Below are 12,646 nucleotides of genomic sequence, written 5' to 3'. Positions count from 1 at the left end.
TGCTAAGAGTCTAGAGAGATTCCTTGGTGTCATAAATTATGGGAGAGATTTCATCCCCAAAATCTCAGGGTTAACAGCAATGTTATCTCCTAAGACAAGTTCCAAAAGAAAATGGAACTTCACTGAAGATGATGAAAAGTTCGTGAAGCAGATAAAAAATCTCTGCAAAAACCTCCCTCCTCTTCAACAACCAGAAGAGAATGATGAAATTATCCTCCAGACAGATGCGAGTGATAATTACTGGTCTGGTGTGGTTCTGGCGAAAGCGTCTGGAACTAACTTTGAAAAGATCTGCAAATTTTGTAGTGGCAAGTTCAGCCCTGCAAAACTAAATTATCCCACAAGGGAAAAAGAAATTTTGGCTGTCAAGAAAACAATTTTAAATTCTCCAGCTTATCTTGGAAAACCCTTTACTGTCCGCACCGATTGTGCTAGAGTAAAGAATTTCAAAAACTTTAAACTTGATAAAGCTGCTGATAGAGGAAGATTAGCTAACTGGCAATTATTTCTTAACCAATATGATTATACTGTTGAATTAATTGCAGGAAACAAGAACTATCTTCCAGACGCATTGACCAGAGAAATGGCAATGTTCAGCCAAAGAGAAGACGACGAAGGTCGTAATCCCAGGAGCAGAAGAGCTGGGAAAGAACAGGAACCTGAAGAGGATCCAAGAGAAACCAAAGAAAAAATCCTTAAAAAGTTTCTGCTAAGCTCAAAAGGCTTAGCCTCAACTGATCAATCCCAGGGTAAAGGATTGGCTAGCCCGTCTCAAACGGCAGATGGTAAAGGCACCTCAAGACCGTTGATGGCTGCTGCTTTGCCAAAAAGCAGACCAACTCCAAGTGGAGTTATAAATGTTTTTAATTATGAATTAAGAACTTTTGATACTCCTGTGTTCAGAACTGGCAGGAGACTGGCTTATTACCAAAAGGCAATCCTGGATAACCTCTTGTTTGCCTTCCAGGAAAGAAGCAGTGGTCTAATGTTCCCGGCACTCTTTGCTGAAGAGCTTTATGAGAATGCCAGACCACAAACTGAAGAAGTCCACATGCAGCAGAGTGCTGTAAAGAAAGAGAAAATTCACTTCCTTGAAAGTCCAGAAAGTGCTAGGGTTCCTATCATAGCACTCAATGAATCAGACTGGCATGAATTCCATAGTCTGATAGGAAGGCATAATCCAGAAGAACTAGTTCCTCCAACTCTCTTTATCGTGTCAGGACCTTATGTTGGAAGATACTTAGTTAATGTTCAGAGTGAACATCCTCAGGAACACAAGCTTTGGCTTGTTGAAAATGGTTTTGTCCATAATTTGTGGACCAAAACTAACGATGATCTGAAGGGTTTGCCACCAATTATTGTCAACACAGTCAAAAACATCAGAAAGTATGACTGTATGCTTCGTTTGAAGTTCAGGTCCACTCCTCCAGAATGGATCTAGAAGGCAAACGGTGAAGTTGAATATATTCCTCCATATCATTATGTGAGAATCATCCCAAGGAAATATCTTCAACCAGCCTGTGTTGGGTACAATGGTCAACCAAATTCAAGCATTCCCTGGATGAAGGCCATGGCCCTGGAATACATGAAGAAGATAATCTATGAAGATATCAGCAATACCTTCCTGGCAGCAGGAGAAAAAATAATTATCACTGCTTACGATCATCCTGACGTAGTCAGCAGTGACCTATTCTTATCTCTAACCAGAAAAGAGATAGACTCGACGATGGCATGCATGCGCTGGGTGGAAAAGCTTGAAAATGACAACCACCACAAAATGTATGTTGATACAGACGTCGAGGACAATGCAACAATAACTCGCATGGCCCATGCAGACAACAACTCCTTTGTCTTTGGCCACAATTTTGAAACAGACAAAAACATGTGAAGCTACAGGTGAAGAATCAGCACCAAACTGGCAACTGTAGACCTTTAGACTTTTCTAAAAGCTACTTTTGCTTTTGCAAAAAATTCAAGAAAGAGACGTTTCACCCACTACTTTTCTGCTTTTCCCATCCGACCTCCATCATCAGGAGCATTCAGAAAAGCTGAAAGGTCACGGAGTTGTCCTGTACATTTTGATGTTTTCAATTGTAATTTGAGTTCCGCTCCCTATATAAGGAGCTTTAGCTTCTTTTAGAAGGCATTCGAAAATTTCGATATCAGTTCTAGAGTCAAAAAACAAATTTAAGTAGAAGAGTCTTCTCTCAACTAGTATAGCAGTGTGCTTCCTTTCCAGTCTAAAGTGTGAAGCAGTGAGTTCTTATCAAGTAAGTACCTGATCTTATTCTTATGGATAGCTAAACAGCCTTTTGCTGTTTACCTGAGAATGAGGCTCTGGATGTTTAGCATGTATGTATATTTGAATAAATAAATTCAGATGGTTGCTCACCCATTTCTTCAACCAACATAGTTGGCATTAAATTTTCATAATTATAGTTGTTATCATTGTAATCATCGTTGGCATTCATGTTTCTAAATGCATGCATCCTATAGAAATCCAAAAGTCCTAATAGTATTTTTTTTCTGGAAAAATCAGTCTTAGAACCAAAAATTAGACCAAGCAGCAGTGATTCCGCCTGTTAAAGTAACCGTTAGGCAAGAGGCCGTTAGGTGAAAAACTTGGGCATGTTGAAGGCTAGTCTTGTTTGAAATTTTTGTCGTCTAGGACAAAGTTTTTTTGGTCGAACAATATTGTTAAAACCAAGGATCAAAATAGGATACAAAAGGCATTTTTCAGAAACACTATCCCTTTTAGTCTTTGTCTATCAGCAATAGTGTAATACAAAAGTTTTGGGCAGTTGGGAAAAATACAAGCTCTTTTCGGGTATACGGGAAAAAACCCAAAAAAAAAATCTGCATATACTGTTCTAACAATATACAAAAGAAAGAAATTATACGGTAATAACACTTTTTTTAAGTAGATGAATATTTATATATTCACATGACTTAACTGAGTCACCATCATAAAAATACATATAGTAGAGCTTAAACCCCGTACTAATACAACCTAACCGGAGGAAGAAAACCTTAGAGCAACTTCAACAACTTCCCTATAATTTTTGTATTATAGAGAAGTAAAAGTCAAACATTTAGCCTATTTTTCTTCTCCAATTCTAACAGATTCCCTAGTTTACAGTAATCTATAAAATCTCCATATTCTTTTTTAAAATTTTGGAGTTTGCTGTAAATATAGGGAATTTGGTTTTCTCTCTCCTCATTTTCCCTAAAATAGAGATAGTTATAAGGAATCTGTTGGAGCAAAAGAGGCTCATTTTTCCCTAAAGTAGAGAAAAATCAAAATATAGGGAATCTGTTGGAGTTGCTCTTAACAAGTAAATTCTATTATAAAACTTATTGCTTACTAATTCAAATAAGTCTTAAGTATAATTGTGTTACAAGACAATACGAGAGATCCGAGAAAGATATTGTACTAAACTAACCATTGATCTCGCATAGATTGATAGACGCCTACTCACCTAAAAAATATTTTTAAGAGACAATTGAATCTGACAGCTGAAAACAGATGCATTGTTTTAATTTGTTATAATTTCAGCTTTTGAATTTAATACATGGTGGTTGAAATGCATTTCTCCCTCACAGTTCTTTAAAATTGTCCCTTATGTGAGCAAGACTGTAGATTGGCAATATTGGCTAACACAAATTTTTATTTTTTTTATGCAAAGAGCCAAAGACTACAGTTTATTAAGAGTGAAGATTATCATCACACTCTATCCCGGAAATCTGAAGAAAAAAAATTTCCGAATAAGGATGTGAATAGCTCTTAGTTGTCAAAGATAAGAAACACTTTGGCAAAAAAAACTACATAGAAAATAAGAATCAAATGTGACTTGGTTGTGAAACACTTTATTACATAGGTTTGTTCTTACAAGAAAAACGAAAGCAAAGCTTATAAAATGAGCTTTATTGTACAAAGATAAACCAATACAGCAAGCTAGTAGTTTATTTTTCCTTCTCCTAGATCCAGATTTCCAGAATTTAATTTTAACTCTCAAGAGTATCATCTGCACAATGTCATAAAAGGGTTGAGCTCAAAGCTCAGTAGAGCTTACCTCATACATATATATAATGGAATGATGGTGTAAAACATAAAATGACTCAATTTCCAGTTGTTAGTGATCTTGTACTAATCTCGGTCACCAGTGTCCTCTTGCCCAAACATAATATCATTTTATCAATAGTAATTGAAGGGGCTTCTCTCCCCAAGTGTATATACAATAGGCTGACATTGCTGGTCTGTAGACCCCGTGAATTTCCGAATGTCACTTTTGGACAGGATAATTTCTCGCAACCTTTGTTTGGCCAAAGACTTTTGGAAATAGTTTGGGCTTGGGCCTTAGGCCCAAGAATAGCGTAAGAATAGAGTCCAAAATTTACTCTGGACACCCAACAGACGGGTATGCTAGTGAACCTAGCATAATAAGTTAGTCGACCTTTGACCCGAACATCTCCCTTGATCCAATATGGTCCTTGTAGCTCACAATGACATCTTTGCATTATTTTGAAATATACTTGAGCGTGCATTTACGATTTCTCGTTTTACCTTATTCCTTACCCGTTGGTTGAATTCCTATTCGCCTTACCCGATGCTTACTCGTCAACCATCGTACCGACTTTCAAAAGCATAATTTATTCAAACTCAAGCAAAATTCCGACCAAACTTACCTTGCCATTTTTCTATCTACATACAAGTTTGGTAAGGCCCAATTCTTATTTAGTTTTGCTAACATTTTTAATTTTTAGTTTTCTTTTATTTATTTGTTCAACTTTTATTTCCCCATCATATTGGTTTTTACACCCAATTTTTCCTATCACATGCCTTAGCTGATCCAAACCATTTTCTGCCCACACATTGAGCTTGCTTCTACCTACGCAAAGCCCAAGTCCTTCACTTTCACGTTCTCGTCAAATTGGGCAGAGGGAAAGTAAACCTCGTTCAGCTCCTCCCTTGCACGTTGCCAGCATGCATATGGCAACTCCTCCAAGAACATCACTCCAGACCTTCAAAAGGGAGAGTCCCAAACCAGAGGTCGATGTCCACCCTTCTTTTATCGCCCTTTTTCTCTCTTTGCTGGGCATAATAGTGTGTTTGCATGCCTCGAAACTCCTAGTTAGGGACTTCTGATCAAAAAACTTTCTTCAACAAAGTTGTTCGCCTATGTCTCCTCTATCTAGCCAAATTTCAGCTCCATCGAAGTCGATTTGAGACCTGTACACCCCTCGAAGAAGAAGCTGTTCGGAAGCGAGCCTGTTCCGGATTTCTACTTGGATTTCCTCTCTTGCTCTATCTGAATCCCCCACATCTTGTTTGAGACTGATACCAATAGTTGGTAAGATTCTTGAACTATCAAGTTCCTATTTCTTTCTTCAATTTTTAGGCTCAATACGTTCAAAACAACTATTCCACATATTGAGAAGTTTCTGTTGCACTCTGCATGTTCAAGATTGAGCGAACTTCTTGGCCTGTGGCTGGACTTGATCCAATCAGCTCCCTCAGCTCTCTTTCCTGTTGAAACCCTCAAGAAAAACTCACATTTTTTATTAGTCTTTGGTGAGTATCATCTTTTTCATAAAACTCTATATATTTTCGGTTGTTATTACGAATTCTTGAAGATTATGAACTTGTCACTACTGTTGTTGGTATCTTGCTGCCTTAATTTTGACTTCTCATCCATTCTAATGTCTAGGGATTCTGCTAGGTCATGGCTACACCTTGAGTATTAGAATCGTATTTGGTTCAAAGGTTATTTTTTGTTTGTAGCTGTCCAAATATCATGTTTCAATGCATTATGTCATCGAGCTACAGCACCTGCCCATATAGTATTAGAAAGTAACTTGAGCTATAGATCATTAGGAGCATTAGACATGCCTCTTAAGTGTGTTGGGTTAGCTTTGACTGGCCATATTGGGTACCAAAAGAACTTTGAGCAAAAGAGCAACTTTCTGCAGTTTTTCACTTTTCGGTACATTCTAATCCAGTTACATTTATTCCAAAACGGGCGCTAAACCACTCGGAATTTGGGATCAGTTTCTTCTAGAGAGATATAGTAGACACATAGATGAACATTTCGGAATTTGAATCACCTCAAAAGAATTTTTCTAGAATTAGTTTTGAATTTTTGAAAATGATGTACAGAAGCTGGTATTTCTGGAAAGAATCTGCACATTGTTTTACTTTAGCCTTTGAAACCTTTACTCTTTGTTTCGTTTCACTTGAAATTCAATAACCATTTCAATCTTACTGAGTTGGTTGTCAAGTCATCCTTCTTTCAAAATTTCTCAAGAATTTACCTCACGTATTTTGAACAATTCCGTGACCCTTGACAACTCCTTTAAAACTCAGTTTTCAGTTTTCAGCAACTTCTGTTTTAAAAATTGTTCTTACCTGCTCTTCCTAACAACAAACTCCTTATTGGAACCCAAATGGTCTGGTTATTAGTTAGTAATTAGGTTAAGGGAAATGTTTTCTGCGAAGAGTATTGAGAGTGAATAGCTAACCTAGTTTATCGTTATTAACGTCGCTTATTGATCTAGGCTCGATACTGTGGTGGAATCTTATGAAGTTGGTGGTTGCTACAAGGTTGAATTGAGGCCAAGTGCTGCAAGAGAAAGCTCAAGTTCCAGGTAGGGGATGCATTTAACTCTATCTATGCTTTTCTTGCATATACTATGTTTTATATGAGGCCTCTTGCATAGTTTTGAAAATTATCTGTTTTACAATTGAAATGGTTTGCGTGGATTGGATTGATGTGTTGGCAATTGATGGGGATGTAAGGAGAGGTCTGTTCCTCCTTGAGCCACCGGTAGTGGGCAGTGTACACCATGCCCCTGTTATTGAATTACCCCCTTTGTCTCTAACCTTGTGATTATTGAATTCCGGAAAGTGATTGGCTAGATGGACGGTTGTGATGAAAGTTGTGGGAGAAGATCAATTGCCGTGGGATTGCAGTTACGTGGTGACGATCACGTGGAATAGAAAACCGGTTTTTATCTATTACTTTTTATCAAAGCGTTAACCCATGTTTTTAAACTTAGATATGGGGGCGGGCATGGGCAATGACTGGATGTAGGAGCCTAACCCCTACTTTAGTTTGTTTTGCAGGCTGTTGTTGTCGAAGCTTGGGTATGGAGGATAATCCTTGGAGGCCAAAATTTGTTTTGTTTAAAGTTTGTTTTTATTTGGTTTGTTTGATTTCATTAAATTTTTGTAACGTTATTTATAGTTGATGATGTGTGTGATTGCTTACTACCAAAGTGGAACCCTAGAGTTAGAACTTCCGTTTGAGTTTAGGTCCTAGTGGGCTAGACCTAGAAGACTCACATAAATTACCATTCAATTAACCTAATGCAAACTTGGGCTAAGAACTAAAAAAAATGTCGTAGGTTCTAAAACTCAACACAACACCACCTTCCTTTCCTCTTCCTCGCCTAGTTCGTAATCTTGTGATTACGAGCCAAGCCCACTATAAAGCCCAATAATTTCGAGCTTATAGATTTCTTGCTTTCCAACCCAAAGGTCTTGTCTCTTTGAGGAATTCTAGGCCCAAAACACTTACTCCCTAAGTGTTGCGGGCGTAGGGTTCCTTGGGGAGGCGGCGTTGTGGTAATCCGGTCTCCGGGTCGCCACATAGTCCCTTACGAGTATTAGACTTAACTACATAACTACTTTCATTCTTTCTTCATGCTAATATATATATATATATATATATATATATATATAAAATATAAAAAAATAAAGAAAAATAAAAACAATAAGATGATGCACTGGCATATATTTTACATATCATAAACATTCTGATCAACAACAAATATCATTCAAAAACATATAAATAGATATATAAAATCATACTTGAGATTCCCCTAAACTTCCCCTACCTTAAACATGGTTTAGTAAAGTTGGAGCTTTGTTTCCAGACCTCTAACAACTTGTTTCTGGACTTTGTTGTTTCCAGAATCTCTAAATTGTTTTCTGTTCTATTTTCCAATTTGTGTTTTCTTACTGCAAGTAAATACCTCTTTTATATTAGAAGATGTAATAATTAGAACCTCTAGGTAGAATAGCCACCTCCTGTTTACTCTAGCTTAGCTTAGTCAGCTAGATAAACACCTGAGAGTAGCTTATTGCCAGCTCTTGTTTTGAGCTTGCTGCCCAAGTTTTAAACTGCTCTAAGAGCAGCCACTTGCAGCACACAATTAGATTTATCTCTGCAGACTTTTATTTGTGGTTGGAAGTGTATAAGCATGTGCTTCCCTCAAGCTACTAGGTGATACAGCAATTAGATAAAACAAAATAGCATTCCAGAATTTTTTTTTTTAATTTTATTGTTCTCTAATCTATTACTGTGCATGTGTTGCAGGTTTTAACAAAACTTCCAGCCAAAGAAAACTCAAGCAGATGAAGCACAATTAGCTAAGCATTTGCTGGAAATTTTGGTACTTTTGCAAAATGTAATGGCAGCAAGTCAAGGAAACTATAAGTACAAATCATGAACAAGAAATTTGTCACGCCCCTGATTTTACACACAAGAAAATCAATATATATAATCCCATAATTATACATGCGTGAACGTTCAGTCATCAATACAAAATACCTGGAAATCTTTTTCCTTTTAACCAAGTACATACTGATGCCCTAAACCCTCAAAGTTAATATACACTCGCTCCATAGAGTTATATATTACAATGCTTACGAATTAAATTGTCAACAACAAAATAAAACGTAAATGCAGCTCAGAGTAACTATACAACGGAAGTCCTTATCAATGGTAAAGTCACAAAGATGGCTTCCTACCGTAAAGCTGCAAAAGCGCCACCTCAGCTTCAGCCACGATTTCCCTGACCTGCAGGATTAACCCCTACACCATTCCATTGAATAGTGCACCGGGTTGCCACACAATAAACCGGTAAGCTTATGAAGCTCGTATGAGTAACTCAAAACCAATTACACAAATTTCACAAAAGCCTCCTGCTCATAACCTCAATCCTAACATTCAATTACACAAATTTCGGTCAAACAAGACTTCCTCAAGCAATGTTTGACGCCACCCTAACGCACTACAGTGAATTCCAAAATCACACTCATTTCCCATTTTCCCCCCTAGGAGCTTTTGTCATCAACATGACATCAAAGGTGAAAATCAAAGAATCACCTTCCTATCCTCAACACAGAGTACAATTCGTCACCACTATGGCTCTTAAGATAAATCAAACCATCAATCAATACAATAAAGAAGAAACAAGGCAATCACATATCAAAACAAGCAAAACGAATCATAGTAACCCCTGCATATAATTTAGTTCAGGAGGTCACATTAAGTCAAGCAATTCAAGACAAAGTAGTCATCGAAGTCCCACACTCTGACGTCTGTAGGTAGCCCCAACCATCACAGCAGTCCTCTCGATCTTTGTTAATTTAATAACAATTCAACTCCGCTACCGAGCAGTCATCCCACTGATCATCACACAGATTTCCACCGGTCATCACCCAGATTTACATCATCCTACTGATCATCACATAGATTTCAAGGATCATCACATAGATTCACAAAGATATCGCCAATCATCACACAGATAGCGATCATCACATAGATTTTGCCGGTCATCACATAGATGGATCATCACATAGATTCACAAAGATATCGCCAATCATCACACAGATAGCGATCATCACATAGATTTTGCCGGTCATCACATAGATAGCAATCATCTTACTAATCATCACATAGATATCACTGGTCATCACATAGATAGCGATCAACACATAGATTTCGCTGGTCATCACGTAGATGGCGATCATCACATAGATTCACACAGATATTTCTACACGAGCTTTACATGACAATCATCACAAAGATTCACCACGAAGCCACTAATACATGAATATATATGTACATATATATATATCCCATAATATATATATAGACACACATAGTCATCCACTTAGAAATGCCACTAATACCAACTATAGTCGTAGTTAACCTAATAACTCCAAGACAATAGGGTAATCATGTTCATAACAAATATCGATCATATTCATAACAAATATCGATCTTGCTCATAACACATATCGATCCTACTCATAACAAATATCAATCCTACTCATAACAAATATCGATCCTGCTCATAACAAATATCAATCCTACTCATAACACATATTGTGAGATTTACTCACCAAACGATAAAGGTATTCCATTCATTAATGAACCTTGTGAGATTACTCACCTTGAAACTCCCGTTGCGTCTTCAATTCAGGACAAGGCAGCCAATCCACAAAATAGTCGTCCAAGGAGTACTACGTCACGTACCTAAGGAATTACAGCTCTCATTCAGTCAACGAATCACAAGGGATAACGTTCGAAACCCTAAATCGAACCAAAATTCCCAAGGTGACGCCAAATGAGGCGAAACCACATCCGAGACCTCCCAAAGTCCCCGGAATACGTCCACGATCGATGTGACCAAACCACATGTCGATCGGACGCTCGAATTGTAACGCCCCCAAACCGCACCTCACCAGCTTGGGCACGTCACAGTGCCGCGGGGCTCTAAAATATAAACCGAAAGCTCGATTCACATTCTAGAGGACCGCTAGGCATTTTGTTAGAAAACTTTTTGCAACACACAGCGGAAGCTATCGATATTTTTGAGGTGAAAAACTTGAGTTGCTGAAATCTATTTCACTCATCCAGTACTTGGATAAGGATCACACGAGGTATGAATTTCAATGAAAGAGGATTCAACTAACTTTGACACGATGCTAAATAACCACAAGTTCCGAAACACGGAGTTCGAGAACTGGAAATCAGAATAAAGCTCAGAAGGTGGTTTACCAAACTTGTTCTGCACACCCAGCTCCGTCCGCCATTGTCCCGTCACCAGTGCACAGTACCTGCATCCATACTGTTGTAGGGGGTGAGCTTTCGTCCTCGCTGCTCAACAGGAACTCTACCTCAACTAGACTCAAAACCAATAAACAAACATTTGGGCTGCCCAGTATGAAAACATATTTAAACCAAATATTTAAAAGAACGACAAACTTTAATGTTTTTCAACTTGAAATGATGCTTAAATAAATACGGCGCCAAAACCAAGTATTACCTGATGGCCGATCCCATAGACCCACTACACGACCTTACCTCAAATTAATTTATCACCAGGTAAGCGTAGCGAGAGCGTCCACTACCTAGCTACACACACGTACCGGGCCCGTTATTACGATCGGAATACCCGGACGACCGGCGTAACTAACCCTCCGGAGGTTAAGGGGATCGAACCCAAGGAAGTCAGAGCCACCCTTCGCTCTCAGGCCATCACACATTTTCTCACGGATTGGTTAGTATGCATTGCATTTTACATAACCAACCCATACCACTTATCATGCATCACATTAATAAAATATAAAAGAAAAATCACCAACCGAGGAGAGTCCTGAATCCCTACCTGGATTTCGATGCTTTCTCTCACGTACTCCGAGAGTTGCGAACCTTCTGTTCCTCGGGTAACTGGAGTCCTAGATTCCGACATTTCGATCGTTAATAATCTAATGAACAATTATATGAAATATCGACGATTAATAAATCGTCTAAACCAACTGTTCCTGGTTGGACCAGTAGTTGACCAAGGTTTGACCAACCTTTCCTGGTTTGACCAGGATTGACCGTTTTTACCATTGTTTGACCAACGTTTGACCAATTGTAATAGGTTCGATAATTAACCCAAATTACCGAACATTTTACTTAAATCACGATATCGACCACATATATTAGGTGCACCCAAATTTTATCAAGGCCACCCAATATATACACATTTCTTTTCTTTACTCACTAACATTTTTACAAAATGCTTATGCAAACCAATGTTATAACAAATTCCCAACTTCATGAACAAATGAATTCGAGTATCCTTAACAATTTCGTCACATAGTAATTCGTCGGAAGTTACTATGGACCCCCAATATTATTTTAGGCCATTTTCCACATCATAATTCCAATTTTAGCAATGATACTTGAACTGGCCTTGAACACAGATTTAACAAGAACACCATTTGACACACTGCCACAATACAATCTTTATAATCACAGTCCATTCAAATCGACACACAGCCCATTCGGCACACGCAATCAAGCTTATACAACATTCAACCAACCCAATGTCCATTTCAAGGCCACAATAACAGATTATCAACTCAAGCTACTAACTTCGGATTTGCATGACAATAACCAAACTCCAATTTCAACGTATCAAACCAAAATCACCACACTCAACCAAACTGTCGAAGAGTACAGAAAAGCAGAATTTCAATCTCAATCAAGCCCAACCAACTCAGTTCACTAACGCTGGATTACCATAACAAGAACAAAACTTTAACACATGGTTCGAATTATACCTTCAAGAACTACTTGAATCGAGCTCAGTTTTACACTCTTACTGTCGAAACTGGCCGATGATGAACTAGTGAGTTTCGATGCAAACGACGCAGCAAGCTTCACAATTTCTCCTCTGCAAGTGTAGTGACGACTGAAACCAAGCCCAGAAGCGTTGGAGCAGTCGTCGGCGGCATCCACGACGTCGAACCCGAAACCAACCCAGAAACCAGTTTGTCAAAACTTGATTTAATCGAAAATCT

The 12,646-nt window shown here is 38.2% G+C and overlaps 1 long non-coding RNA gene across 1 annotated transcript; it reads left to right on the top strand.

The window, feature by feature from the left end:
• Window positions 1–5,465: 5,465 nt before the first annotated feature.
• Window positions 5,466–8,546, top strand: LOC121050235. Its single transcript, XR_005802433.1, has 3 exons — window positions 5,466–5,572; window positions 6,556–6,645; window positions 8,379–8,546. It is a non-coding gene; the product is annotated as an uncharacterized LOC121050235 (long non-coding RNA).
• The last annotated feature ends 4,100 nt before the right edge of the window (window positions 8,547–12,646 follow it).

This window comes from Rosa chinensis, chromosome 6 (genome assembly GCF_002994745.2).
Source record: "Rosa chinensis cultivar Old Blush chromosome 6, RchiOBHm-V2, whole genome shotgun sequence".
Taxonomy (NCBI): domain Eukaryota; kingdom Viridiplantae; phylum Streptophyta; class Magnoliopsida; order Rosales; family Rosaceae; genus Rosa; species Rosa chinensis.
This window is presented reverse-complemented; position numbering and strand designations above follow the sequence as displayed.